The following is a 27415-nucleotide window of genomic DNA, read 5'->3' on the forward strand; positions in this document are numbered from 1 at the left end:
GCTTCTTTCTCTTTTTTATCGGAGGATATTTCCTTTAGCCCTATAGACTTCAAGGGATCTGAAATATCTGTTCTCAGATTCCACAGAAATAAGGATAGCAAAGAGATCCACGAAATACAGATGTAACTCTGTGAGTGGTAGTCACACATCACAGAGCAGTTTCTCAGAAAGCTTCTGTCCAGATTTCATCTGAGGATATATGCTTTTTCACCATAGCCCTCTATGGGCTTCCAAATATCACTTTTCCAAATCCACAAGAACTGTCTTAGCGAAAGGTTTCTCGAGGGGAAAGCTCTAACTCTGTAACATGATTTCACAGAACACAAAGAAGTGTCTCAGAACGATTCTTTCTCTTTGTTATCGGAGGATATTTCCTTTGTCCCTATAGACTTAAAAGGGATCCGAAATATCTGTTTTTAGATTCCACAGAAATAAGGCTAGCAAGGAGATCCACGAAATACAGATGTAACTCTGTGAGTGGAAGTCACACATCACAAAGCAGTTCCTCAGAAAGCTTCTGTCCAGATTTCATCTGAGGATATTTGCTTTTTCACCATTGCCCTCTATGGGCTTCAAAATATCACTTTGCCAATTCCTCAAGAACTGTCTTAGCGAAAGGATTCTTGAAGGGAAAGCTGTAACTCTGTGAGATGATTTCACAGAACACAAAGAAGTTTCTCAGAAAGCGTCTTTCTCTTTGTTATCGGAGGATATTTCCTTAGGCCCTATAGTCTTCAAAGGGATCCGAAATATCTGTTCTCAGATTCCACAGAAATAAGGCTAGCAAAGAGATCCACGAAATACAGATGTCACTCTGTGAGTGGAAGTCACACATCACGGAGCAGTTTCTCAGAAATCTTCTTTCCAGATTTCATCTGAGGATATTTCCTTTTTCACCATAGACCTCTATGGGCTTCCAAATATCACTTTGCCAATTCCACAAGAACTGTCTCAGCGAAAGGCTTCTTTAGGGGAAAGCTGTAACTCTGTGAGATGATTTCACAGAACACAAAGAAGTATCTCAGAAAGCTTCTTTCTCTTTGTTATCGGAGGATATTTCCTTTGGCCCTATAGTCTTCAAAGGGATCCGAAATATCTGTTCTCAGAATCCACAGAAATAAGGCTAGCTAAGAGATACACGAAATACAGATGTAACTATGTGAGATGAATTAACAGAACACTAAGCAGTTTCTCAGAAAGCTTCTTTCCAGATTTCATCTGAGAATATTTCCTTTTTCACCATAGCCCTATATGGGGTTCCAAATATCACTTTGCCAATTTCACAAAAACGCCCTTAGCGAAAGGCTTCTTGAGGGGAAAGTTGTAACTCTGTGAGATGATTTCACAGAACACAAAGAAGTTTCTCAGAAAGCTTGTTTCTCTTTGTAATCGGAGGATATTTCCTTTGGCCCTATAGTCTTCAAAGGGATCCGAAATATCTGTTCTCAGATTCCACAGAAATAAGGCTAGCAAAGAGATCCACGAAATACAGATATAACTCTGTGAGATGAATTAAGAGAACATTAAGCAGATTCTTTGAAAGCTTCTTTCCAGATTTCATCTGAGAATATTTCCTTTTTCACCCTGGCCCTTTATGGGCTTCCAAATATCACTTTGCCAATTTCACAAAAACGGCCTTAGCGAAAGGCTTCTTCAGGGGAAAGTTGTAACTCTGTGAGATGATTTCACAGAACACGAAGAAGTTTCTCAGAAAGCTTGTTTCTCTTTGTAATCGGAGGATATTTCCTTTGGCCCTATAGTCTTCAAAGGGATCCGAAATATCTGTTCTCAGATTCCACAGAAATAAGGCTAGCAAAGAGATCCATGAAATACAGATGTAACTCTGTGAGTGGAAGTCACACATCACGGAGCAGATTCTCAGAAAGCTTCTTTCCAGATTTCACCTGTGTATATTTCCTTTTTCACCATAGCCCTCTATGCGATTCCAAATATCACTTTACCAATTCCACAAGAACTGCCTTAGCGAAAGGCTTCTTCAGGGGAAAGCTGTAACTCTGTGAGATGATTTCACAGAACACAAAGAGGTTTCTCAGAATGCTTCTTTCTCTTTGTTATCGGAGGAAATTTCCTTTGGCCCTATAGTCTTCAGAGGGATCCGAAATATCTGTTCTCAGATTCCACAGAAATAAGGCTAGCAAAGAGATCCACGAAATACAGATGTAACTCTGTGAATGGAAGTCACACATCACGGAGCAGTTTCTCAGAAAGCTTCTTTCCAGATTTCATCTGAGGATATTTCCTTTTTCACCATAGCCCTCTATGGGCTTCCAAATATCACTTTGCCAATTCCAGAAACTGTCTTAGCGAAAGGCTTCCTGAGGGGAAAGCTGTAACTCTGTGAGATGATTTCACAGAACACAAAGAAGTTTCTCAGAAAGGTTCTTTCTCCTTGTTATCGGAGGATATTTCCTTTGGCCCTATAGTCTTCAAAGGGATCCGAAATATCTGTTGTCAGATTCCACAGAAATAAGGCAAGCAAAGAGATCCAGAAATACAGACGTAACTCTGTGAGTGGAAGTCACACATCACAGAGCAGTTTCTCAGAAAACTTCTTTCCAGATTCCATCTGAGGATATTTCCTTTTTCACCATAGCCCTCTATGGGCTTCCAAATATCACTTTGCCAATTAAACAAGAACTGTCTTAGCGAAAGGCTTCTTGAGGGGAAAGCTGTAACTCTGTGAAATAATTTCACTGAACAAAGAGAAGTTTCTCAGAAATCTTCTTTTTCTTTGTTATCGGAGGATATTTCCTTTGGCCCTATAGTCTTCAAAGGGACCCGAAATATCTGTTCTCAGATTCCACAGAGATAAGGCTAGCAAAGAGATCCACGAAATACAGATGTAACTCTGTGAGTGGAAGTCACAGGTCACGGAGCAGTTTCTCAGAAAGCTTCTTTCCAGATTTCATCTGAGGATCTTTCCTTTTTCACCATAGCCCTCTATGGGCTTCCAAATATCACTTTGCCAATTCCACAAGAACTGTCTTAGCGAAAGGCTTCTTGAGGGGAAAGCTATAACTCTGTGAGATGGTTTCACAGAACACAAAGAAGTTTCTCAGAAAGCTTCTTTCTCTTGTTATCGGAGGATATTTCCTTTGGTCCTATAGTCTTCAAAGGGATCCGAAATATCTGTTCTCAGATTCCACAGAAATAAGGCAAGCAAAGATCCAGAAATACAGATGTAACTCTGTGAGTAGAAGTCACACATCAGAGAGCAGTTTCTCAGAAAACTACTTTCCAGATTTCATCTGAGGATATTTCCTTTTTCACCATAACCCTCTATGGGCTTCCAAATATCACTTTGCCAATTCCACAAGAACTGTCTTAGCGAAAGGCTTCTTGAGGGGCGAGCTGTAACTCCGTGAGATGATTTCACAGAACATAAAGAAGTTTCTCAGAAAGCTTCTTTCTCTTTGTTATAGGAGGATATTTCCTTTGGCCCTATAGTCTTCAAATAGATCCGAAATATCTGTTCTCAGATTCCACAGAAATAATGCTAGCAAAGAGATCCACGAAACACAGATGTAACTCTGTGAGCTGAATTAACAAAACACTCAGCAGTTTCTCAGAAAGTTTCTTTCCAGATTTCATCTGAGGATATTTCCGTTTTCAACATAGCCCTATATGGGCTTCCAAATATCACTTTGCCAATTCCACAAGAACTGTCTTAGCGAAAGGCTTCTTGGGGGAAAGCTGTAACTCTGTGAGATGATTTCACAGAACAGAAAGAAGTTTCTCAGACAGCTTCTTTCTCTTTGTTATCGGAGGATATTTCCCCTCGCCCTATAGTCTTCAAACGGATTCGAAATATCTGTTCTCACATTCCACAGAAATAAGGCTAGCAAAGAGATCCACGAAATACAGATTTAACTCTGTGAGTGGAAGTCACACATCACGGAGCAGTTTCTCAGAAAGCTTCTTTCCAGATTTCATCTGAGGATATTTCCTTTTTCACCATAGCCCTCTATGGGCTTCCAAATATCACTTTACCAATTCCACAAGAACTGTCTTAGCGAAAGGCTTCTTGAGGGGAAAGCTGTAACTCTGTGAGATGATTTCACAGAACACAAAGAAGTTTCTCAGAAAGCTTCTTTCTCTTTGTTATCGGAGGATATTTCCTTTGGCCCTATAGTCTTCAAAGGGATCCGTAAAATCTGTTCTCAGATTCCACAGAAATAAGGCTAGCAAAGAGATCCACGAAATACAGATGTAACTCTGTGAGATGAATTAACAGAACACTCAGCAGTTTCTCATAAAACTTCTTTCCAGATTTCATCTGAGGATATTTCCTTTTTCAACATAGCCCTCTATGGGCTTCCAAACATCACTTTGCCAATTGTTCAAGAACTGTCTTAGCGAAAGACTTCTTGGGGGAAAGCTGTATCTCAGTGAGAAGATTTCACAGAACACAAAGAGGTTTCTCAGAAAGCTTCTTTCTCTTTGTTATCAGAGGGTATTTCCTTTGGCCCTATAGTCTTCAAAGGGATCCGAAATATCTGCTCTCAGAATCCACAGAAATAAGGCTAGCTAAGAGATCCACGAAATACAGATCAAACTCTGTGAGATGAATTAACAGAGCATCCAGCAGTTTCTCAGAAAGCTTCTTTTCAGATTTCATCTGAGGATATTTCCTTTTTCTCCATTGCCCTCTATTTGCTTCCAAATATCACTTTGCCATTTCCACAAGAACTGTCATAGCGAAAGGCTTCTGGAGGGGAAAGCTGTAACTCTGTGAGATGATTTCACAGAACACAAAGAAGTTTCTCAGAAAGCTTCTTTCTCTTTGTTATCGGAGGATATTTCCTTTAGCCCTATAGACTTCAAGGGATCTGAAATATCTGTTTTCAGATTCTACAGAAATAAGGAGAGCAATGAGATCCACGAAATACAGATGTAACTCTGTGAGTGGTAGTCACACATCACAGAGCAGTTTCTCAGAAAGCTTCTGTCCAGATTTCATCTGAGGATATATGCTTTTTCACCATAGCCCTCTATGGGCTTCCAAATATCACTTTTCCAAATCCACAAGAACTGTCTTAGCGAAAGGTTTCTCGAGGGGAAAGCTCTAACTCTGTGACATGATTTCACAGAACACAAAGAAGTGTCTCAGAACGATTCTTTCTCTTTGTTATCGGAGGATATTTCCTTTGTCCCTATAGACTTAAAAGGGATCCGAAATATCTGTTCTTAGATTCCACAGAAATAAGGCTAGCAAGGAGATCCACGAAATACAGATGTAACTCTGTGAGTGGAAGTCACACATCACAAAGCAGTTTCTCAGAAAGCTTCTGTCCAGATTTCATCTGAGGATATTTGCTTTTTCACCATTGCCCTCTATGGGCTTCCAAATATCACTTTGCCAATTCCACAAGAACTGTCTTAGCGAAAGGATTCTTGAAGGGAAAGCTGTAACTCTGTGAGATGATTTCACAGAACACAAAGATGTTTCTCAGAAAGCTTCTTTCTCTTTGTTATCGGAGGATATTTCCTTTGGCCTTCTAGTTTTCAGGGGATCTAAAATATCTGTTCTCAGATTCCACAGAAATAAGGCTAGCAAAGAGATCCACGAAATACAGATGTAACTCTGTGAGATGAATTAACAGAACACTCAGCAGTTTCTCAGAAAGCTTCTTTCGACATTTCATCTGTGGATATTTCCTTTTTCACCATAGCCCTCTATGGGCTTCCAAATATCACTTTGCCAATTTCACAAAAACTGTCTTAGCGAAAGGCTTCTTGTGTTGAAAGGTGAAACTCTGTGAGATGATTTCAAAGAACACAAAGAAGTTTCTCAGAAAGCTTCTTTCTCTTTGTTATCGGAGGATATTTCCTTTGGCCCTATAGTCTTCAAAGGGATCCGAAATATCTGTTGTCAGATTCCACAGAATTAAGGCTAGCAAAGAGATCCACGAAATATAGATGTAACCCTGTGAGTGGAAGTCACAGGTCACGGAGCAGTTTCTCAGAAAGCTTCTTTCCAGATTTCATCTGAGGATCGTTCCTTTTTCACCATAGCCCTCTATGGGCTTCCAAATATCACTTTGCCAATTCCACAAGAACTGTCTTAGCGAAAGGCTTCTTGAGGGGAAGCTATAACTGTGAGATGATTTCACAGAACACAGAGAAGTTTCGCAGAAAGCTTCTTTCTCTTGTTATCGGAGGATATTTCCTTTGGCCCTATAGTCTTCAAAGGGATCCGAAATATCTGTTCTCAGATTCCACAGAAATAAGGCTAGCAAAGAGATCCACGAAATACAGATGTAACTCTGTAAGATGAATTAACAGAACACTAAGCAGTTTCTCATAAAGCTTCTTTCCAGACTTCATCTGAGGATATTTCCTTTTTCACCATAGCCCTCTATGGGCTTCCAAATATCACTTTGCCAATTCCACAAGAACTGTCTTAGCGAAAGGCTTCTTGGGGGAAAGCTGTAACTCTGTGAGATGATTTCACTGAACACAAAGAAGTTTCTCAGAAAGCTTCTTTCTCCTTGTTATCGGAGGATATTTCCTTTGGCCCTATTGTCTTCAAAGGGATCCGAAATATCTGTTCTCAGATTCCACAGAAATAAGGCAAGCAAAGAGATCCAGAAATACAGATGTAACTCTGTGAGTGGAAGTCACACATCACAGAGCAGTTTCTCAGAAAACTACTTACCAGATTTCATCTGAGGATATTTCCTTTTTCACCGTAGCCCTCTATGGGCTTCCAAATATCACTTTGCCAATTCCACAAGAACTGTCTTAGCGAAAGGCTTCTAGAGGGGCCAGCTGTAACTCCGTGAGATGATTTCACAGAACACAAAGAAGTTTCTCAGAAAGCTTCTTTCTCTTTGTTATAGGAGGATATTTCCTTTGGCCCTATAGTCTTCAAAGGGATCCGAAATATCTGTTCTCAAATTCCACAGAAATAATGCTAGCAAAGAGATCCACGAAACACAGATGTAACTCTGTGAGCTGAATTAACAAAACAGTCAGCAGTTTCTCAGAAAGCTTCTTTCCATATTTCATCTGAGGATATTTCCGTTTTCAATATAGCCCTATATGGGCTTCCAAATATCACTTTGCCAATTCCACAAGAACTGTCTTAGCGAAAGGCTTCTTGGGGGAAAGCTGTAACTCTGTGAGATGATTTCACAGAACAGAAAGAAGTTTCTCAGAAAGCTTCTTTCTCTTTGTTATCGGAGGATATTTCCCCTCGCCCTATAGTCTTTAAACGGATTCGAAATATCTGTTCTAACATTCCACAGAAATAAGGCTAGCAAAGAGATCCACGAAATACAGATTTAACTCTGTGAGTGGAAGTCACACATCACGGAGCAGTTTCTCAGAAAGCTTCTTTCCAGATTTCATCTGAGGATAATTCCTTTTTCACCATAGCCCTCTAAGGGCTTCCAAATATCACTTTACCAATTCCACAAGAGCTGTCTTAGCGAAAGGCTTCTTGAGGGGAAAGCTGTAACTCTGTGAGATGATTTCACAGAACACAAAGACGTTTCTCAGAAACCTTCTTTCTCTTTGTTATCGGAGGATATTTCCTTTGGCCCTATAGTCTTCAAAGGGATCCGTAAAATCTGTTCTCAGATTCCACAGAAATAAGGCTAGCAAAGAGGTCCACGAAATACAGATGTAACTCTGTGAGATGAATTAACAGAACACTCAGCAGTTTCTCATAAAACTTCTTTCCAGATTTCATCTGAGGATATTTCCTTTTTCAACATAGCCCTCTATGGGCTTCCAAATATCACTTTGCCAATTTCACAAAAACGCCCTTAGCGAAAGGCTTCTTGAGGGAAAAGTTGTAACTCTGTGAGATGATTTCACAGAACACAAAGAAGGTTTTCAGAAAGCTTGTTTCTCTTTGTAATCGGAGGATATTTCCTTTGGCCCTATAGTCTTCAAAGGGATCCGAAATATCTGTTCTCAGATTCCACAGAAATAAGGCTAGCAAAGAGATCCACGAAATACAGATGTAACTCTGTGAGATGAATTAAGAGAACACTAAGCAGATTCTCAGAAAGCTTCGTTCCAGATTTCATCTGAGAATATTTCCTTTTTCACCCTGGCCCTCTAAGGGCTTCCAAATATCACTTTGCCAATTCCACAAGAACTATCTTAGCGAAAGCCTTCTTGAGGAGCGAGCTGTAACTCTGTGAGATGATTTCACAGAACACAAAGAAGTTTCTCAGAAAGCTTCTTTCTCTTTGTTATAGGAGGATATTTCCTTTGGCCCTATAGTCTTCAAAGGGATCCGAAATATCTGTTCTCAAATTCCACAGAAATAATGCTAGCAAAGATATCCACGAAACACAGATGTAACTCTGTGAGCTGAATTAACAGAACACTCAGCAGTTTCTCAGAAAGCTTCTTTCCAGATTTCATCTGAGGATATTTCCTTTTTCAACATAGCCCTATATGGGCTTCCAAATATCACTTTGCCAATTCCACAAGAACTGTCATAGCGAAAGGCTTCTTGGGGGAAAGTTGTATCTCAGTGAGATGATTTCACAAAACACAAAGAGGTTTCTCAGAAAGCTTCTTTCTCTTTGTTATCAGAGGATATTTCCTTTGGCCCTATAGTCTTCCATGGGATCCGAAATATCTGTTCTCAGATTCCACAGAAATAAGGCTAGCAAAGAGATCCACGAAATACAGATGTAACTCTGTGAGATGAATTAAGAGAACACTAAGCAGTTTCTCAGAAAGCTTCTTTCCAGATTTCATCTGAGAATATTTCCTTTTTCACCATAGCCCTCCTTGGGATTCCAAATATCACTTTGCCAATTCCACAAGAACTGTCTTAGCGAAAGGCTTCTTTAGGGGAAAGCTGTAACTCTGTGAGATGATTTCACAGAACACAAAGAAGTATCTCAGTCAGCTTCTTTCTCTTTGTTATCGGAAGATATTTCCTTTGACCCTATAGTCTTCAAAGGGATGCGAAATATCTGTTCTCAGATTCAACAGAAAAAAGCTAGCAAAGAGATCCAGAAATACAGTTGTAACTCTGTGAGTGGAAATCACACATCACAGATCAGTTTCTCAGAAAACTTCTTTCCAGATTTCATCTGAGGATATTTCCTTTTTCACCATAGCCTCTAATGGCTTCCAAATATCCCTTTGCAATTCCACAAGAACTGTCATAGCGAAAGCCTTCTTGAGGAGCGAGCTGTAACTCTGTGAGATGATTTCACAGAACACAAAGAAGTTTCTCAGAAAGCTTCTTTCTCTTTGTTATAGGAGGATATTTCCTTTGGCCCTATAGTCTTCAAAGAGATCCGAAATATCTGTTCTCAAATTCCACAGAAATAATGCTAGCAAAGATATCCACGAAACACAGATGTAACTCTGTGAGCTGAATTAACAGAACACTCAGCAGTTTCTCAGAAAGCTTCTTTCCAGATTTCATCTGAGGATATTTCCTTTTTCAACATAGCCCTCTATGGGCTTCCAAATATCACTTTGCCAATTCCACAAGAACTGTCATAGCGAAAGGCTTCTTGGGGGAAAGTTGTATCTCAGTGAGATGATTTCACAAAACACAAAGAGGTTTCTCAGAAAGCTTCTTTCTCTTTGTTATCAGAGGATATTTCCTTTGGCCCTATAGTCTTCAAAGGGATCCGAAATATCTGTTCTCAGATTCCACAGAAATAAGGCTAGCAAAGAGATCCACGAAATACAGATGTAACTCTGTGAGATGAACTAAGAGAACACTAAGCAGTTTCTCAGAAATCTTCTTTCCAGATTTCATCTGAAAATATTTTCTTTTTCACCATAGCCCTCCTTGGGATTCCAAATATCACCTTGCCAATTCCACAAGAACTGTCTTAGCGAAAGGCTTCTTGAGGGGAAAGCTGTGACTCTGTGAGATGATTTCACAGAACAGAAAGAAGTTTCTCAGAAAGCTTCTTTCTCTTTGTTATCGGAGGATATTTCGCTTGGCCCTGTAGTCTTCAAACGGATTCGAAATATCTGTTCTCACATTCCACAGAAATAAGGCTAGCAAAGAGATCCACGAAATACAGATGTAACTCTGTGAGATGAATTAAGAGAACACTAAGCAGCTTCTCAGAAAGCTTCTTTCCAGATTTCATCAGAGAATATTTCCTTTTTCACCCTGGCCCTCTAAGGGCTTCCAAATATCACTTTGCCAATTCCACAAGAACTATCTTAACGAAAGCCTTCTTGAGGAGCGAGCTGTAACTCTGTGAGATGATTTCACAGAACACAAAGAAGTTTCTCAGAAAGCTTCTTTCTCTTTGTTATAGGAGGATATTTCCTTTGGCCCTATAGTCTTCAAAGGGATCCGAAATATCTGTTCTCAAATTCCACAGAAATAATGCTAGCAAAGATATCCACGAAACACAGATGTAACTCTGTGAGCTGAATTAACAGAACACTCAGCAGTTTCTCAGAAAGCTTCTTTCCAGATTTCATCTGAGGATATTTCCTTTTTCAACATAGCCCTCTAGGGGCTTCCAAATATCACTTTGCCAATTCCACAAGAACTGTCATAGCGAAAGGCTTCTTGGGGGAAAGCTGTATCTCAGTGAGATGATTTCACAAAACACAAAGAGGTTTCTCAGAAAGCTTCTTTCTCTTTGTTATCAGAGGATATTTCCTTTGGCCCTATAGTCTCCAAAGGGATCCGAAATATCTGTTCTCAGATTCCACAGAAAAAAGGCTAGCAAAGAGATCCAGAAATACAGTTGTAACTCTGTGAGTGGAAATCACACATCACAGAGCAGTTTCTCAGAAAACTTCTTTCCAGATTTCATCTGAGGATATTTCCTTTTTCACCATAGCCTCTAATGGCTTCCAAATATCCCTTTGCAATTCCACAAGAACTGCCATAGCGAAAGGCTTCTTGAGGGGAAAGCTGTAACTCTGTGAGATGATATCACAGAACACAAAGAAGTTTCTCAGAAATCTTCTTTCTCTTTGTTATCGGAGGATATTTCCTTTGGCCCTATAGTCTTCAAAGGGATCCGAAATATCTGTTCTCAGATTCCACAGAAATAAGGCTAGCAAAGAGATCCACGAAATACAGATGTAACTCTGTGAGATGAATTAACAGAACACTAAGCAGTTTCTCAGAAAGCTTCTTTCCAGATTTCATCTGAGGATATTTCCTTTTTCACCATAGCCCTATATGGGCTTCAAAATATCACTTTGCCAATTCCACAAGAACTGTCTTAGCGAAAGGCTTCTTGAGGGGAAAGCTGTGACTCTGTGAGATGATTTCACAGAACAGAAAGAAGTTTCTCAGAAAGCTTCTTTCTCTTTGTTATCGGAGGATATTTCCCTTGGCCCTATAGTCTTCAAACGGATTCGAAATATCTGTTCTCACATTCCACAGAAATAAGGCTAGCAAAGAGATCCACGAAATACCGATGTAACTCTGTGAGTGGAAGTCACACATCACGGAGCAGTTTCTCAGAAAGCTTCTTTCCAGATTTCATCTGAGGATATTTCCTTTTTCACCATAGCCCTCTATGGGCTTCCAAATATCACTTTACCAATTCCCCAAGAACTGTCTTAGCGAAAGGCTTTTTGAGGGGAAAGCTGTAACTCTGTGAGATGATTTCACAGAACACAAAGAAGTTTCTCAGAAAGCTTCTTTCTCTTTGTTATCGGAGGATATTTCCTTTGGCCCTGTAGTCTTCAAAGGGATCCGAAATATCTGTTCTCAGATTCCACAGAAATAAGGCTAGCAAAGAGATCCACGAAATACAGATGTAACTCTGTGAGTGGAAGTCACACATCACGGAGCAGTTTCTCAGTAAGCTTCTTTCCAGATTTCATCTGAGGATATTTCCTTTTTCACCATAGCCCTCTATGGGCTTCCAAATATCACTTTGATAATTCCACAAGAACTGTCTTAGCAAAAGGCTTCTTGAGGGTTAAAGCTATAACTCTGTGAGATGATTTCAGAGAACACAAAGAAGTTTCGCAGAGAGCTTCTTTCTCTTGTTATCGGATTATATTTCCTTTGGCCCTATAGTCTTCAAAGGGATCCGAAATATCTGTTCTCAGATTCCACAGCAATAAGGCTAGAAAAGAGATCCACGAAATACAAATGTAACTTTGTGAGATGAATTAATAGAACACTAAGCAGTTTCTCAGAAAGCTTCTTTCCAGATTTCATCTGAGGATATTTCCTTTTTCACCATGGCCCTCTAGGGGTTCCAAATATCACTTTGCTAATTCCACAAGAACTGACTTAGCGAAAGGCTTCTTGAGGGGAAAGCTGTAACTCTGTGAGATGATTTCACAGAACACAAAGAAGTTTCTCAGAAAGCTTCTTTCTCTTTGTTATCGGAGGATATTTCCTTTGGCCCTATAGTCTTCAAAGGGATACGAAATATCTCTTCTCAGATTCCACAGAAATAAGGCAAGCAAAGAGATCCAAGAAATACAGATGTAACTCTGTGAGTGGAAATCACACATCACGGAGCAGTTTCTCAGCAAGCTTCTTTCCAGATTTCATCTGAGGATATTTCCTTTTTCACCGTAGCCCTCTATGGGCTTCCAAATATCACTTTGCCAATTCCAAAAGAACTCTCTTAGCGAACGGATTATTTAGGGGAAAGCTGTAACTCTGTGAGTTGATTTCACAGAACACAAAGAAGTTTCTCAGTAAGCTTGTTTCTCTTTGTAATCGGAGGATGTTTCCTTTGGCCCTATAGTCTTCAAAGGGATCCGATATATCTGTTCTCAGATTCCACAGATATAAGGCTAGCAAAGAGATCCACGAATAACAGATGTAACTCTGTGAGATGAATTAAAAGATCACTCAGCAGTTTCTCATAAAGCTTCTTTCCAGATTCCATCTGAGGATATTTCCTTTTGCACCATAGCCCTCTATGGGCTTCCAAATATCACTTTGCCAATTCCACAGGAACTGTCTTAGCGAAAGGATTCTTGAAGGGAAAGCTGTAACTCTGTGAGATGATTTCACAGAATACAAAGAAGTTCTCAGAAAGCTTCTTTCTCTTTGCTATCGGAGGATATTTCCTTTGGCCCTATAGTCTTCAAAGGGATCCGAAATATCCGTTCTCAGGTTCCACCGAAATAAGGCTAGCAAAGAGATCCACGAAATACAGATGTAACTCTGCGAGTGGAAGTCACACATCACAGAGCAGTTTCTCAGAAAGCTTCTGTCCAGATTTCATCTGACGATATTTGCTTATTCACTGTAGCCCTCTAAGGGCTTCCAAATATCACTTTGCCAATTCCACAAGAACTGTCTTAGCGAAAGGCTTCTTGAGGGGAGAGCTGTAACCCTGTGAAATGATTTCAAAGAACACAAAGAAGTTTCTCAGAAAGCTTCTTTCTCTTTGTTATCGGAGGATATTTACTTTGGCCCTATAGTCCTCAAAGGGATCCGAAATATCTGTTCTCAGATTCCACAGAAATAAGGCTAGCAAAAGATCCACGAATAACAGATATAACTCTGTGAGATGAATTAACAGAACACTCAGCAGTTTCTCATAAAGCTTCTTTCCAGATTCCATCTGAGGATATTTCCTTTTTCAACGTAGCCCTCTATTTGCTTCCAAATATCCTTTGCCAATTCCACAAGAACTGTCATAGCGAAAGTCTTCCTGAGGGGAAAGCTGAAACTCTGTGAGTTGATTTCACAGAACACATAGAAGTTTCTCAGTAAGCTTGTTTCTCTTTGTTATCGGAGGATATTTCCTTTGGCCCTATAGTCTTCAAAGGGATCCGAAATATCTGTTCTCAGATTACACAGAAATAAGGATAGCAAAGAGATGCACGAAATACAGATGTAACTCTGTGAGATGAATTAACAGAACACTCAGCAGTTTCTCATAAATGTTCTTTCCAGATTCCAACTGAGGTTATTTCCTTTTTCACCATAGCCCTCCATGGGCTTCCAAATATCACTTTGCCAATTCCACAAGAACTGTCTTAGCGAAAATCTTCTTGAAGGGAAAGCTGTAACTCTGAGATGATGATTTCACAGAACACAAAGACGTTTCTCAGAACGCTTCTTTCTCTTTGTTATCGGAGGATATTTCCTTTGGCCCTATAGTCTTCAAAGGGATCCGAAATATCTGTTCTCAGATTCCACAGAAATAAGGCTAGCAAAGAGATCCACGAAATACAGATGTAACTCTGTGTGTGGAAGTGACACATCACAGAGCAGTTTCTCAGAAAGCTTCTTTCCAGATTTCATCTGAGGATATTTGCTTTTTCACCATAGCCCTCTATGGGCTTCCAAATATCAGTTTGCCAATTCCACAAGAACTGTCTCAGCGAAAGGATTCTTGAAGGGAAACCTGTAACTCTGTGAGATGTTTTCACAGAACACAAAGAAGTTTCTCAGAAAGCTTCTTTCTCTTTGTTATCGGAGGATATTTCCTTTGGCCATATAGTCTTCAGGGGATCCGAAATATCTGTTCTCAGCTTCCACAGAAATAAGGCTAGCAAAGGGATTCACGAAATACAGATGTATCTCTATGAGTGGAAGTCACACATCACAGAGCAGTTTCTCAGAAAGCTTCTTTCCAGATTACATATGAGGATATTTCCTTTTTCAAGATAGCCCTCTATGGGCTTCCAAATATCACTTTGCCAATTCCACAAGAACTGTCTTAGCGAAAGGCTTCTTGAGGGGAAAGCTATAACTCTGTGAGATGATTTCACAGAACACAAAGAAGTTTCTCAGAAAGCTTCTTTCTCTTTGTTATCGGAGGATATTTCATTAGGCCCTATAGTCTTCAAAGGGATCCGAAATATCTGTTCTCAGATTCCACAGAAATAAGGCTAGCAAAGAGATCCACGAAATACAGATGTCACTCTGTGAGTGGAAGTCACACATCACGGAGCAGTTTCTCAGAAATCTTCATTCCAGATTTCATCTGAGGATATTTCCTTTTTCACCATAGACCTCTATTGGCTTCCAAATATCACTTTGCCAATTCCACAAGAACTGTCTCAGCGAAAGGCTTCTTTAGGGGAAAGCTGTAACTCTGTGAGATGATTTCACAGAACACAAAGAAGTTTCTCAGAAAGCTTCTTTCTCTTTGTTATCGGAGGATATTTCCTTTGGCCCTATAGTCTTCAAAGGGATCCGAAATATCTGTTCTCAGAATCCACAGAAATAAGGCTAGCTAAGAGATACACGAAATACAGATGTAACTCTGTGAGATGAATTAACAGAACACTAAGCGGTTTCTCATAAAGCTTCTTTCCAGACTTCATCTGAGGATCTTTCCTTTTTCACCATAGCCCTCTATGGGCTTCCAAATATCACTTTGCCAATTCCACAAGAACTGTCTTAGCGAAAGGCTTCTTGAGGTGAAAGCTATAACTCTGTGAGATGATTTCACAGAACACAAAGAAGTTTCGCAGAAAGCTTCTTTCTCTTGTTATCGGAGGACATTTTCTTTGGTCCTATAGTCTTCAAAGGGATCCGAAATATCTGTTCTCAGATTCCACAGAAATAAGGCTAGCAAAGAGATCCACGAAATACAGATGTAACGCTGTGAGATGAATTAACAGAACACTACGCAGTTTCTCATAAAGCTTCTTTCCAGACTTCATCTGAGGATATTTCCTTTTTCCCCATACCCCTCTATGGGCTTCCAAATATCACTTTGCCAATTCCACAACAACTGTCTTAGCGAAAGGCTTCTTGGGGGAAAGCTGTAACTCTGTGAGATGATTTCACAGAACAGAAAGAAGTTTCTCAGACAGCTTCTTTCTCTTTGTTATCAGAGGATATTTCCCCTCGCCCTATAGTCTTCAAACGTATTCGAAATATCTGTTCTCACATTCCACAGAAATAAGGCTAGCAAAGAGATCCACGAAATACAGATTTAACTCTGTGAGTGGAAGTCACACATCACGGAGCAGTTTCTCAGAAAGCTTCTTTCCAGATTTCATCTGAGGATATTTCCTTTTTCACCATAGCCCTCTATGGGCTTCCAAATATCACTTTACCAATTCCACAAGAACTGTCTTAGCGAAAGGCTTCTTGAGGGGAAAGCTGTAACTCTGTGAGATGATTTCACAGAACACAAAGAAGTTTCTCAGAAAGCTTCTTTCTCTTTGTTATCGGAGGATATTTCCTTTGGCCCTATGGTCTTCAAATGGATCCGTAAAATCTGTTTTCATATTCCACAGAAATAAGGCTAGCAAAGAGATCCACGAAATACAGATGTAACTCTGTGAGATGAATTAACAGAACACTCAGCAGTTTCTCATAAAACTTCTTTCCAGATTTCATCTGAGGATATTTCCTTTTTCAACATAGCCCTCTATGGGCTTCCAAACATCACTTTGCCAATTCTTCAAGAAATGTCTTAGCGAAAGGATTCTTGGGGGAAAGCTGTATCTCAGTGAGAAGATTTCACAGAACACAAAGAGGTTTCTCAGAAAGCTTCTTTCTCTTTGTTATCAGAGGGTATTTCCTTTGGCCCTATAGTCTTCAAAGGGATCCGAAATATCTGTTCTCAGATTCCACAGAAATAACGCTGGCAAAGAGATCCACGAAATACAGATGTATCTCTGTGCGATGAAATAACAGAACACTAAGCAGTTTCTCAGAAAGCTTCTTTCCAGATTTCATCTGAGAATATTTCCTTTTTCACCGTGGCCCTGTAAGGGCTTACAAATATCACTTTGCCAATTTCACAAAAACAGCCTTAGCGAAAGGCTTCTTGAGGGGAAAGTTGTTACTCTGTGAGATGATTTCACAGAACACAAAGAAGTTTCTCAGAAAGCTTGTTTCTCTTTGTAATCGGAGGATATTTCCTTTGGCCCTATAGTCTTCAAAGGGATCCGAAATATCTGTTCTCAGATTCCACAGAAATAAGGCTAGCAAAGAGATCCACGAAATATAGATGTAACTCTGTGAGTGGAAGTCACAGGTCACGGAGCAGTTTCTCAGAAAGCTTCTTTCCAGATTTCATCTGAGGATCCTTCCTTTTTCACCATAGCCCTCTATGGGCTTCAAAATATCACTTTGCCAATTCCACAAGAACTGTCTTAGCGAAAGGCTTCTTGAGGGGAAGCTATAACTCTGTGAGATGATTTCACAGAACACAGAGAAGTTTCGCAGAAAGCTTCCTTCTCCTGTTATCGGAGGATATTTCCTTTGGCCCTATAGTCTTCAAAGGGATCCGAAATATCTGTTCTCAGATTCCACAGAAATAAGGCTAGCAAAGAGATCCACGAAATACAGATGTAACTCTGTAAGATGAATTAACAGAACACTAAGCAGTTTCTCATAAAGCTTCTTTCCAGACTTCATCTGAGGATAGTTCCTTTTTCACCATAGCCCTCTATGGGCTTCCAAATATCACTTTGCCAATTCCACAAGAACTGTCTTAGCGAAAGGCTTCTTGGGGGAAAGCTGTAACTCTGTGAGATGATTTCACTGAACACAAAGAAGTTTCTCAGAAAGATTCTTTGTCTTTGTTATCGGAGGATATTTCCTTTGGCCCTATAGTCTTCAAAGGGATCCGAAATATCTGTTCTCAGATGACACAGAAATAAGGATAGCAAAGAGATCCACGAAATACAGATGTAACTCTGTGAGTGGAAGTCACACATCACGGAGCAGTTTCTCAGAAAGCTTCTTTCCAGATTTCTCCTGAGGATATTTCCTTTTTCACCATAGCCCTCTATGGGCTTCCAAATATCACTTTGCCAATTCCACAAGAATTGTCATAGCGAAAGACTTCTTGAGGTGAAAGCTGTAACTCTGTGAGATGATTTCACAGAACACAAAGAAGTTTCTCAGAAAGCTTCTTTCTCCTTGTTATCGGAGGATATTTCCTTTGGCCCTATTGTCTTCAAAGGGATTCGAAATATCTGTTCTCAGATTCCACAGAAATAAGGCAAGCAAAGAGATCTAGAAATACAGATGTAACTCTGTGAGTGGAAGTCACACATCACAGAGCAGTTTCTCAGAAAACTACTTACCAGATTTCATCTGAGGATATTTCCTTTTTCACCGTAGCCCTCTATGGGCTTCCAAATATCACTTTGCCAATTCCACAAGAACTGTCTTAGCGAAAGGCTTCTAGAGGGGCCAGCTGTAACTCCGTGAGATGATTTCACAGAACCCAAAGAAGTTTCTCAGAAAGCTTCTTTCTCTTTGTTATAGGAGGATATTTCCTTTGGCCCTATAGTCTTCAAAGGGATCCGAAATATCTGTTCTCAAATTCCACAGAAATAATGCTAGCAAAGAGATCCACGAAACACAGATGTAACTCTGTGAGCTGAATTAACAAAACACTCAGCAGTTTCTCAGAAAGCTTCTTTCCAGATTTCATCTGAGGATATTTCCGTTTTCAATATAGCGCTATATGGGCTTCCAAATATCACTTTGCCAATTCCACAAGAACTGTCTTAGCGAAAGGCTTCTTGGGGGAAAGCTGTAACTCTGTGAGATGATTTCACAGAACAGAAAGAAGTTTCTCAGAGGGCTTCTTTCTCTTTGTTATCGGAGGATATTTCCCCTCGCCCTATAGTCTTTAAACGGATTCGAAGTATCTGTTCTCACATTCCACAGAAATAAGGCTAGCAAAGAGATCCACGAAATACAGATTTAACTCTGTGAGTGGAAGTCACACATCACGGAGCAGTTTCTCAGAAAGCTTCTTTCCAGATTTCATCTGAGGATAATTCCTTTTTCACCATAGCCCTCTATGGGCTTCCAAATATCACTTTACCAATTCCACAAGAACTATCTTAGCGAAAGGCTTCTTGAGGGGAAAGCTGTAACTCTGTGAGATGATTTCACAGAACACAAAGACGTTTCTCAGAAAGCTTCTTTCTCTTTGTTATCGGAGGATATTTCCTTTGGCTCTATAGTCTTCAAAGGGATCCGTAAAATCTGTTCTCAGATTCCACAGAAATAAGGCTAGCAAAGAGATCCACGAAATACAGATGTAACTCTGTGAGATGAATTAACAGAACACTCAGCAGTTTCTCATAAAACTTCTTTCCAGATTTCATCTGAGGATATTTCCTTTTTCAACATAGCCCTCTATGGGCTTCCAAATATCACTTTGCCAATTTCACAAAAACGCCCTTAGCGAAAGGCTTCTTGAGGGAAAAGTTGTAACTCTGTGAGATGATTTCACAGAACACAAAGAAGTTTCTCAGAAAGCTTGTTTCTCTTTGTAATCGGAGGATATTTCCTTTGGCCGTATAGTCTTCAAAGGGATCCGAAATATCTGTTCTCAGATTCCACAGAAATAAGGCTAGCAAAGAGATCCACGAAATACAGATGTAACTCTGTGAGATGAATTAAGAGAACACTAAGCAGATTCTCAGAAAGCTTCTTTCCAGATTTCATCTGAGAATATTTCCTTTTCCACCCTGGCCCTCTAAGGGCTTCCAAATATCACTTTGCCAATTCCACAAGAACTATCTTAGCGAAAGCCTTCTTGAGGAGCGAGCTGTAACTCTGTGAGATGATTTCACAGAACACAAAGAAGTTTCTCAGAAAGCTTCTTTCTCTTTGTTATCGGAAGATATTTCCTTTGACCCTATAGTCTTCAAAGGGATGCGAAATATCTGTTCTCAGATTCCACAGAAAAAAGCTAGCAAAGAAATCCAGAAATACAGTTGTAACTCTGTGAGTGGAAATCACACATCACAGATCAGTTTCTCAGAAAACTTCTTTCCAGATTTCATCTGAGGATATTTCCTTTTTCACCATAGCCTCTAATGGCTTCCAAATATCCCTTTGCAATTCCACAAGAACTGTCATAGCGAAAGCCTTCTTGAGGAGCGAGCTGTAACGCTGTGAGATGATTTCACAGAACACAAAGAAGTTTCTCAGAAAGCTTCTTTCTCTTTGTTATAGGAGGATATTTCCTTTGGCCCTATAGTCTTCAAAGGGATCCGAAATATCTGTTCTCAAATTCCACAGAAATAATGCTAGCAAAGATATCCACGAAACACAGATGTAACTCTGTGAGCTGAATTAACAGAACACTCAGCAGTTTCTCAGAAAGCTTCTTTCCAGATTTCATCTGAGGATATTTCCTTTTTCAACATAGCCCTCTATGGGCTTCCAAATATCACTTTGCCAATTCCACAAGAACTGTCATAGCGAAAGGCTTCTTGGGGGAAAGTTGTATCTCAGTGAGATGATTTCACAAAACACAAAGAGGTTTCTCAGAAAGCTTCTTTCTCTTTGTTATCAGAGGATATTTCCTTTGGCCCTATAGTCTTCAAAGGGATCCGAAATATCTGTTCTCAGATTCCACAGAAATAAGGCTAGCAAAGAGATCCACGAAATACAGATGTAACTCTGTGAGATGAACTAAGAGAACACTAAGCAGTTTCTCAGAAATCTTCTTTCCAGATTTCATCTGAGAATATTTCCTTTTTCACCATAGCCCTCCTTGGGATTCCAAATATCACCTTGCCAATTCCACAAGAACTGTCTTAGCGAAAGGCTTCTTGAGGGGAAAGCTGTGACTCTGTGAGATGATTTCACAGAACAGAAAGAAGTTTCTCAGAAAGCTTCTTTCTCTTTGTTATCGGAGGATATTTCACTTGGCCCTATAGTCTTCAAACGGATTCTAAATATCTGTTCTCACATTCCACAGAAATAAGGCTAGCAAAGACATCCACGAAATACAGATGTAACTCTGTGAGTGGAAGTCACACATCACAGAGCAGTTACTCAGAAAACTTCTTTCCAGATTTCATCTGAGGAAATTTCCTTTTTCACCATAGCCCTCTAAGGGCTTCCAAATATCACTTTGCCAATTTCACAAAAACTGTCTTAGGGAAAGGCTTCTTGAGTGAAAGCTGTAACTCTGTGAGATGATTTCACAAAACACGAAGAAGTTTCTCAGAAAGCTTCTTTCTCTTTGTTATCGGAGGATATTTCCTTTGGCCCTATAGTCTTCAAAGGGATCCGAAATATCTGTTCTCAGATTCCACAGAAATAAGACTAGCAAAGAGATCCACGAAATACAGATGTAACTCTGTGAGATGAATTAAGAGAACACTAAGCAGATTCTCAGAAAGCTTCTTTCCAGATTTCATCAGAGAATATTTCCTTTTTCACCCTGGCCCTCTAAGGGCTTCCAAATATCACTTTGCCAATTCCACAAGAACTATCTTAGCGAAAGCCTTCTTGAGGGGAAAGCTGTAACTCTGTGAGATGATTTCACAGAACACAAAGAAGTTTCTCAGACAGCTTCTTTCTCTTTGTTACCGGAAGATATTTCCTTTGACCCTATAGTCTTCAAAGGGATGCGAAATATCTGTTCTCAGATTCCACAGAAAAAAGGCTAGCAAAGAGATGCAGAAATACAGTTGTAACTCTGTGAGTGGAAATCACAGATCACAGAGCAGTTTCTCAGAAAACTTCTTTCCAGATTTCATCTGAGGATATTTCCTTTTTCACCATAGCCTCTAATGGCTTCCAAATATCCCTTTGCAATTCCACAAGAACTGTCATAGCGAAAGGCTTCTTGAGGGGAAAGCTGTAACTCTGTGAGATGATATCACAGAACACAAAGAAGTTTCTCAGAAATCTTCTTTCTCTTTGTTATCGGAGGATATTTCCTTTGGCCCTATAGTCTTCAAAGGGATCCGAAATATCTGTTCTCAGATTCCACAGAAATAAGGATAGCAAAGAGATCCACGAAATACAGATGTAACTCTGTGAGATGAATTAACAGAACACTAAGCAGTTTCTCAGAAAGCTTCTTTCCAGATTTCATCTGAGGATATTTCCTTTTTCACCATAGCCCTATATGGGCTTCAAAATATCACTTTGCCAATTCCACAAGAACTGTCTTAGCGAAAGGCTTCTTGAGGGGAAAGCTGTCACTCTGTGAGATGATTTCACAGAACAGAAAGAAGTTTCTCAGAAAGCTTCTTTCTCTTTGTTATCGGAGGATATTTCCCTTGGCCCTATAGTCTTCAAACGGATTCGAAATATCTGTTCTCACATTCCACAGAAATAAGGCTAGCAAAGAGATCCACGAAATACAGATGTAACTCTGTGAGTGGAAGTCACACATCACGGAGCAGTTTCTCAGAAAGCTTCTTTCCAGATTTCATCTGAGGATATTTCCTTTTTCACCATAGCCCTCTATGGGCTTCCAAATATCACTTTACCAATTCCCCAAGAACTGTCTTAGCGAAAGGCTTTTTGAGGGGAAAGCTGTAACTCTGTGAGATGATTTCACAGAACACAAGGAAGTTTCTCAGAAAGCTTCTTTCTCTTTGTTATCGGAGGATATTTCCTTTGGCCCTGTAGTCTTCAAAGGGATCCGAAATATCTGTTCTCAGATTCCACAGAAATAAGGCTAGCAAAGAGATCCACGAAATACAGATGTAACTCTGTGAGTGGAAGTCACACATCACGGAGCAGTTTCTCAGTAAGCTTCTTTCCAGATTTCATCTGAGGATATTTCCTTTTTAACCATAGCCCTCTATGGGCTTCCAAATATCACTTTGATAATTCCACAAGAACTGTCTTAGCAAAAGGCTTCTTGAGGGTGAAAGCTCTAACTCTGTGAGATGATTTCACAGAACACAAAGATGTTTCGCAGAAAGCTTCTTTCTCTTGTTATCGGATTATATTTCCTTTGGCCCTATAGTCTTCAAAGGGATCCGAAATATCTGTTCTCAGATTCCACAGCAATAAGGCTAGCAAAGAGATCCACGAAATACAGATGTAACTTTGTGAGATGAATTAATAGAACACTAAGCAGTTTCTCAGAAAGCTTCTTTCCAGATTTCATCTGAGGATATTTCCTTTTTCACCATGGCCCTCTAGGGGTTCCAAATATCACTTTGCCAATTCCACAAGAACTGACTTAGCGAAAGGCTTCTTGAGGGGAAAGCTGTAACTCTGTGAGATGATTTCACAGAACACAAAGAAGTTTCTCAGAAAGCTTCTTTCTCTTTGTTATCGGAGGATATTTCCTTTGGCCCTATAGTCTTCAAAGGGATACGAAATATCTCTTCTCAGATTCCACAGAAATAAGGCAAGCAAAGAGATCCAAGAAATACAGATGTAACTCTGTGAGTGGAAATCACACATCACGGAGCAGTTTCTCAGCAAGCTTCTTTCCAGATTTCATCTGAGGATATTTCCTTTTTCACCGTAGCCCTCTATGGGCTTCCAAATATCATTTGGCAATTCCAAAAGAACTCTCTTAGCGAACGGATTATTTAGGGGAAAGCTGTAACTCTGTGAGATGATTTCACAGAACACAAAGAAGTTTGTCAGAAAGCTTCATTCTCTTTGTTATCGGAGGATATTTCCTTTGGCCCTATAGTCTTCAAAGGGATCCGAAATATCTGTTCTGACATTCCACAGAAATAAGACTAGCAAAGAGATCCACGAAATACAGATGTCACTCTGTGAGTGATGTCAAACATCACAGAGCAGTTTCTCAGAAAGCTTCTTTCCAGATTTCATCTGAGGATATTTCCTTTTTCTCCGTAGCCCTCTATGGGCTTCCAAATATCACTTTGCCAATTACACAAGAACTGTCTTAGCGAAAGGCTTTTTGGGGGAAAGCTGTAACTCTCTGAGATGATTTCACAGAATACAAAGAAGTTTCTCGGAAAGCTTCTTTCTCTTTGTTATCGGAGGATATTTCCTTTGGCCCTACAGTCTCCAAAGGGATCCGAAATATCTCTTCTCATATTCCACAGAAATAAGGCTAGCAAAGAGATCCACGAAATACAGATGTAACTCTGTGAAATGAATTAACAGAACACTCAGCAGTTTCTCAGAAAGCTTCTTTCCAGATTTCATCTGAGGATATTTCCTTTTTCACCATAGCCCTGTATGGGCTTCCAAATATCACTTTGCCAATTCCACAAGAACTGTCTTAGCGAAAGGCTTCTTGAGGGGAAAGCTGTAACTCTGTGAGATTATTACACAGAACACAAAGAAGTTTCTCAGAACGCTTCTTTTTCTTTGTTATCGGAGGATATTTCCTTTGGCCCTATAGTCTTCAAAGGGATCCGAATAACTGTTCTCAGATTCCACAGAAATAAGGCTAGCAAAGTGATCCACGATAAACAGATGTAACTCTGCGAGTGGAAGTCACACATCACAGAGCAGTTTCTCAGAAAGCTTCTTTCCAGATTTCATCTGAGGATATTTCCTTTTTCAATATAGCCCTCTATGGGCTTCCAAATACCACTTTGCCAATTCCACAAGAACTGTCTTAGCGAAAGGCTTCTTGAGGGGAAAGCTGTAACTCTGTGAGATGATTTCACAGAACACAAAGAAGTTTCTCAGGAAGCTTCTTTCTCTTTGTTTTCGGAGGATATTTCCTTTGGCCCTATAGTCTTCAAAGGGATCCGAAATATCTGTTCTCAGATTTCACAGAAATAAGGCTAGCAAAGAGATCCACGAAATACAGATGTCACTCTGTGAGTGGAAGTCACACATCACGGAGCAGTTTCTCAGAAAGCTTCTTTCCAGATTTCATCTGAGGATATTTCCTTTTTCACCATAGCCCTCTAGGGGCTTCCAAATATCACTTTGCCAATTCCACAAGAACTGTCTTAGCGAAAGGCTTCTTGAGGGGAAAGCTGTAACTCTGTGAGATGATTTCACAGAACACAAAGAAGTTTCTCAGAAAGCTTCTTTCTCTTTGGTATCGGAGGATATTTCCTTTGGCCCTATAGTCTTCAAAGGGATCCGAAATATTTGTTCTCAGATTTCACAGAAATAAGGCTAGCAAAGAGATCCACGAAAAACAGATGTCACTCTGTGAGTGGAAGTCACACATCACGGAGCAGTTTCTCAGAAAGCCTCTTTCCAGATTTCATCTGAGGATATTTCCTTTTTCACCATAGCCCTCTATGGACTTCCAAATATCACTTTGCCAATTCCACAAGAACAGTCTTAGCGAAAGGCTTTTTGAGGGGAAACCTGTAACTCTGTTAGATGATTTCACAGAACACAAAGAACTTTCTCAGAGAGCTTCTTTCTCTTTGTTATCGGAGGATATTTCCTTTGGCCCTATAGTCTTCAAAGGGATCCGAAATATCTGTTCTCAGATTCCACAGAAATAAGGCTAGCAAAGAGATCCACGAAATACAGATATAACTCCGTGAGATGAATTAACAGAACACTAAGCAGTTTCTCATAAAGCTTCTTTCCAGATTTCATCTGAGGATATTTCCTTTTTCACCATAGCCCTCTATGGCCTTCCAAATATCACTTTGTCAATTCCACAAGAACTGTCTTAGCGAAAGGCTTCTTGAGAGGAAAGCTGTAAATCTGTGAGATGATTTCACAGAACACAAAGAAGTTTCTCAGAAAGCTTCTTTCTCTTTGTTATCGGAGGATATTTCCTTTGGCCCTATACTCTTCATAGGGATCCGAAATATCTGTTCTCAGATTCCACAGAAATAATTCTAGCAAAGAGATCCAGAAATACAGTTGTAACTTTGTGAGTGGAAATCACACATCACAGAGCAGTTTCTCAGAAAACTTCTTTCCAGATTTCATCTGAGGATATTTCCTTTTTCACCATAGCCTCTAATGGCTTCCAAATATCCCTTTTCAATTCCACAAGAACTGTCATAGCGAAAGGCTTCTTGAGGGGAAAGCTGTAACTCTGTGAGATGATTTCACAGAACACAAAGAAGTTTCTCAGAAAGCTTCTTTCTCTTTGTTATCGGAGGATATTTCCTTTGGAACTATAGTCTTCAAAGGGATCCGAAATATCTGTTTTCAGATTCCACATAAATAAGGCTAGCAAAGAGATCCACGAAATACAGATGTAACTCTGTGAGTGGAAGTCACACATCACGGAGCAGTTTCTCCGAAAGCTTCTTTCCAGATTTCATCTGAGGACATTTCCTTTTTCACCATAGCCCTCTATGGGCTTCCAAATATCACTTTGCCAATTCCACAAGAACTGTCATAGCGAAAGGCTTCTTGAGGTGAAAGCTATAACTCTGTGAGATGATTTCACAGTACACGAAGAAGTTTCTCAGAAAGCTTCCTTCTCCTTGTTATCTGAGGATATTTCCTTTGGCCCTATAGTCTTCAAAGGAATCCGAAATATCTGTTTTCAGATTCCACAGAAATAAAGCTAGCAAAGAGATCCACGAAATACAGATGTAACTCTGTGAGATGAATTAACAGAATACTCAGAAGTTTCTCAGAAAGCTTCTTTCCAGATTTCATCTGAGGATATTTCCTTTTTCACCGTAGCCCTCTATGGGCTTCCAAATATCACTTTGCCAATTCCACAACAACTGTCTTAGCGAAATGCTTCTTGAGGGAAAACCTGTAACTCTGTGAGATGATTTCACAGAACACAAAGAAGTTTCTCAGAAAGCTTCTTTCTCTTTGTTATCAAAGGATATTTCCTTTGGCCCTATAGTCTTCAAAGGGATCCGAAATATCTGTTCTCAGATTCCACAGAAATAAGGCTAGCAAAGAGATCCACGAAATACAGATGTAATTCTGTGAGATAAATTAACAGAACCCTCAGCAGTTTCTCATAAAGCTTCTTTCCAGATTTCATCTGAGGATATTTCCTTTTTCACCATAGCCCTCTAAGGGCTTCCAAATATCACTTTGCCAATTCCACAAGAACTGTCATCTCGAAAGGCTTCCTGAGGGGAAAGCTGTAAGTCTGTGAGGTGATTTCACAGAACACAAAGAATTTTCTCAGAAAGCTTCTTTCTCTTTGTTATCGGAGGATATTTCTTTGGCCCTATAATCTTCAAAGGGATCCGAAATATCTGTTATCAGATTCCACAGAAGTAAGGATAGCAAAGAGGTCCACGAAATACAGATGTAACTCTGTGAGATGAATTAACAGAACACTCAGCAGTCTCTCATAAAGCTTCTTTCCAGATTTCATCTGAGGATATTTCCTTTTTCACCATAGCCCTCTAGGGGATTCCAAATATCACTTTGCCAATTCCACAAGAACTGTCTTAGCGAAAGGCTTCTTGAGGGGAAAGCTGTAACTCTGTGAGATGATTTCACAGAACACAAAGAAGTTTCTCAGAGACCTTCTTTCTCTTTGTTATCTTAGGATATTTCCTTTGGCCCTATAGTCTTCAAAGGGATCCGAAATATCTGTTCTCAGAATCCACAGAAATAAGGCTAGCAAGGAGATCCAAGAAATACAGATATAACTCTGTGAGTGGAAGTGACATATGACAGAGCAGTTTCTCAGAAAGCTTCTGTCCAGATTTCATCTGAGGATATATGCTTTTTCACCATAGCCCTCTATGGGCTTCCAAATATCACTTTGCCAATTCCACAAGAACTGTCTTAGCGAAAGGATTCTTGAAGGGAAAGCTGTAACTCTGTGAGATGATTTCACAGAACACAAAGAAGTTTCTCAGAAAGCTTCTTTCTCTTTGTTATCGGAGTATATTTCCT

The sequence above is a fragment of the Macaca fascicularis genome, chromosome 19, assembly GCF_037993035.2.
Source record: "Macaca fascicularis isolate 582-1 chromosome 19, T2T-MFA8v1.1".
NCBI lineage: Eukaryota > Metazoa > Chordata > Mammalia > Primates > Cercopithecidae > Macaca > Macaca fascicularis.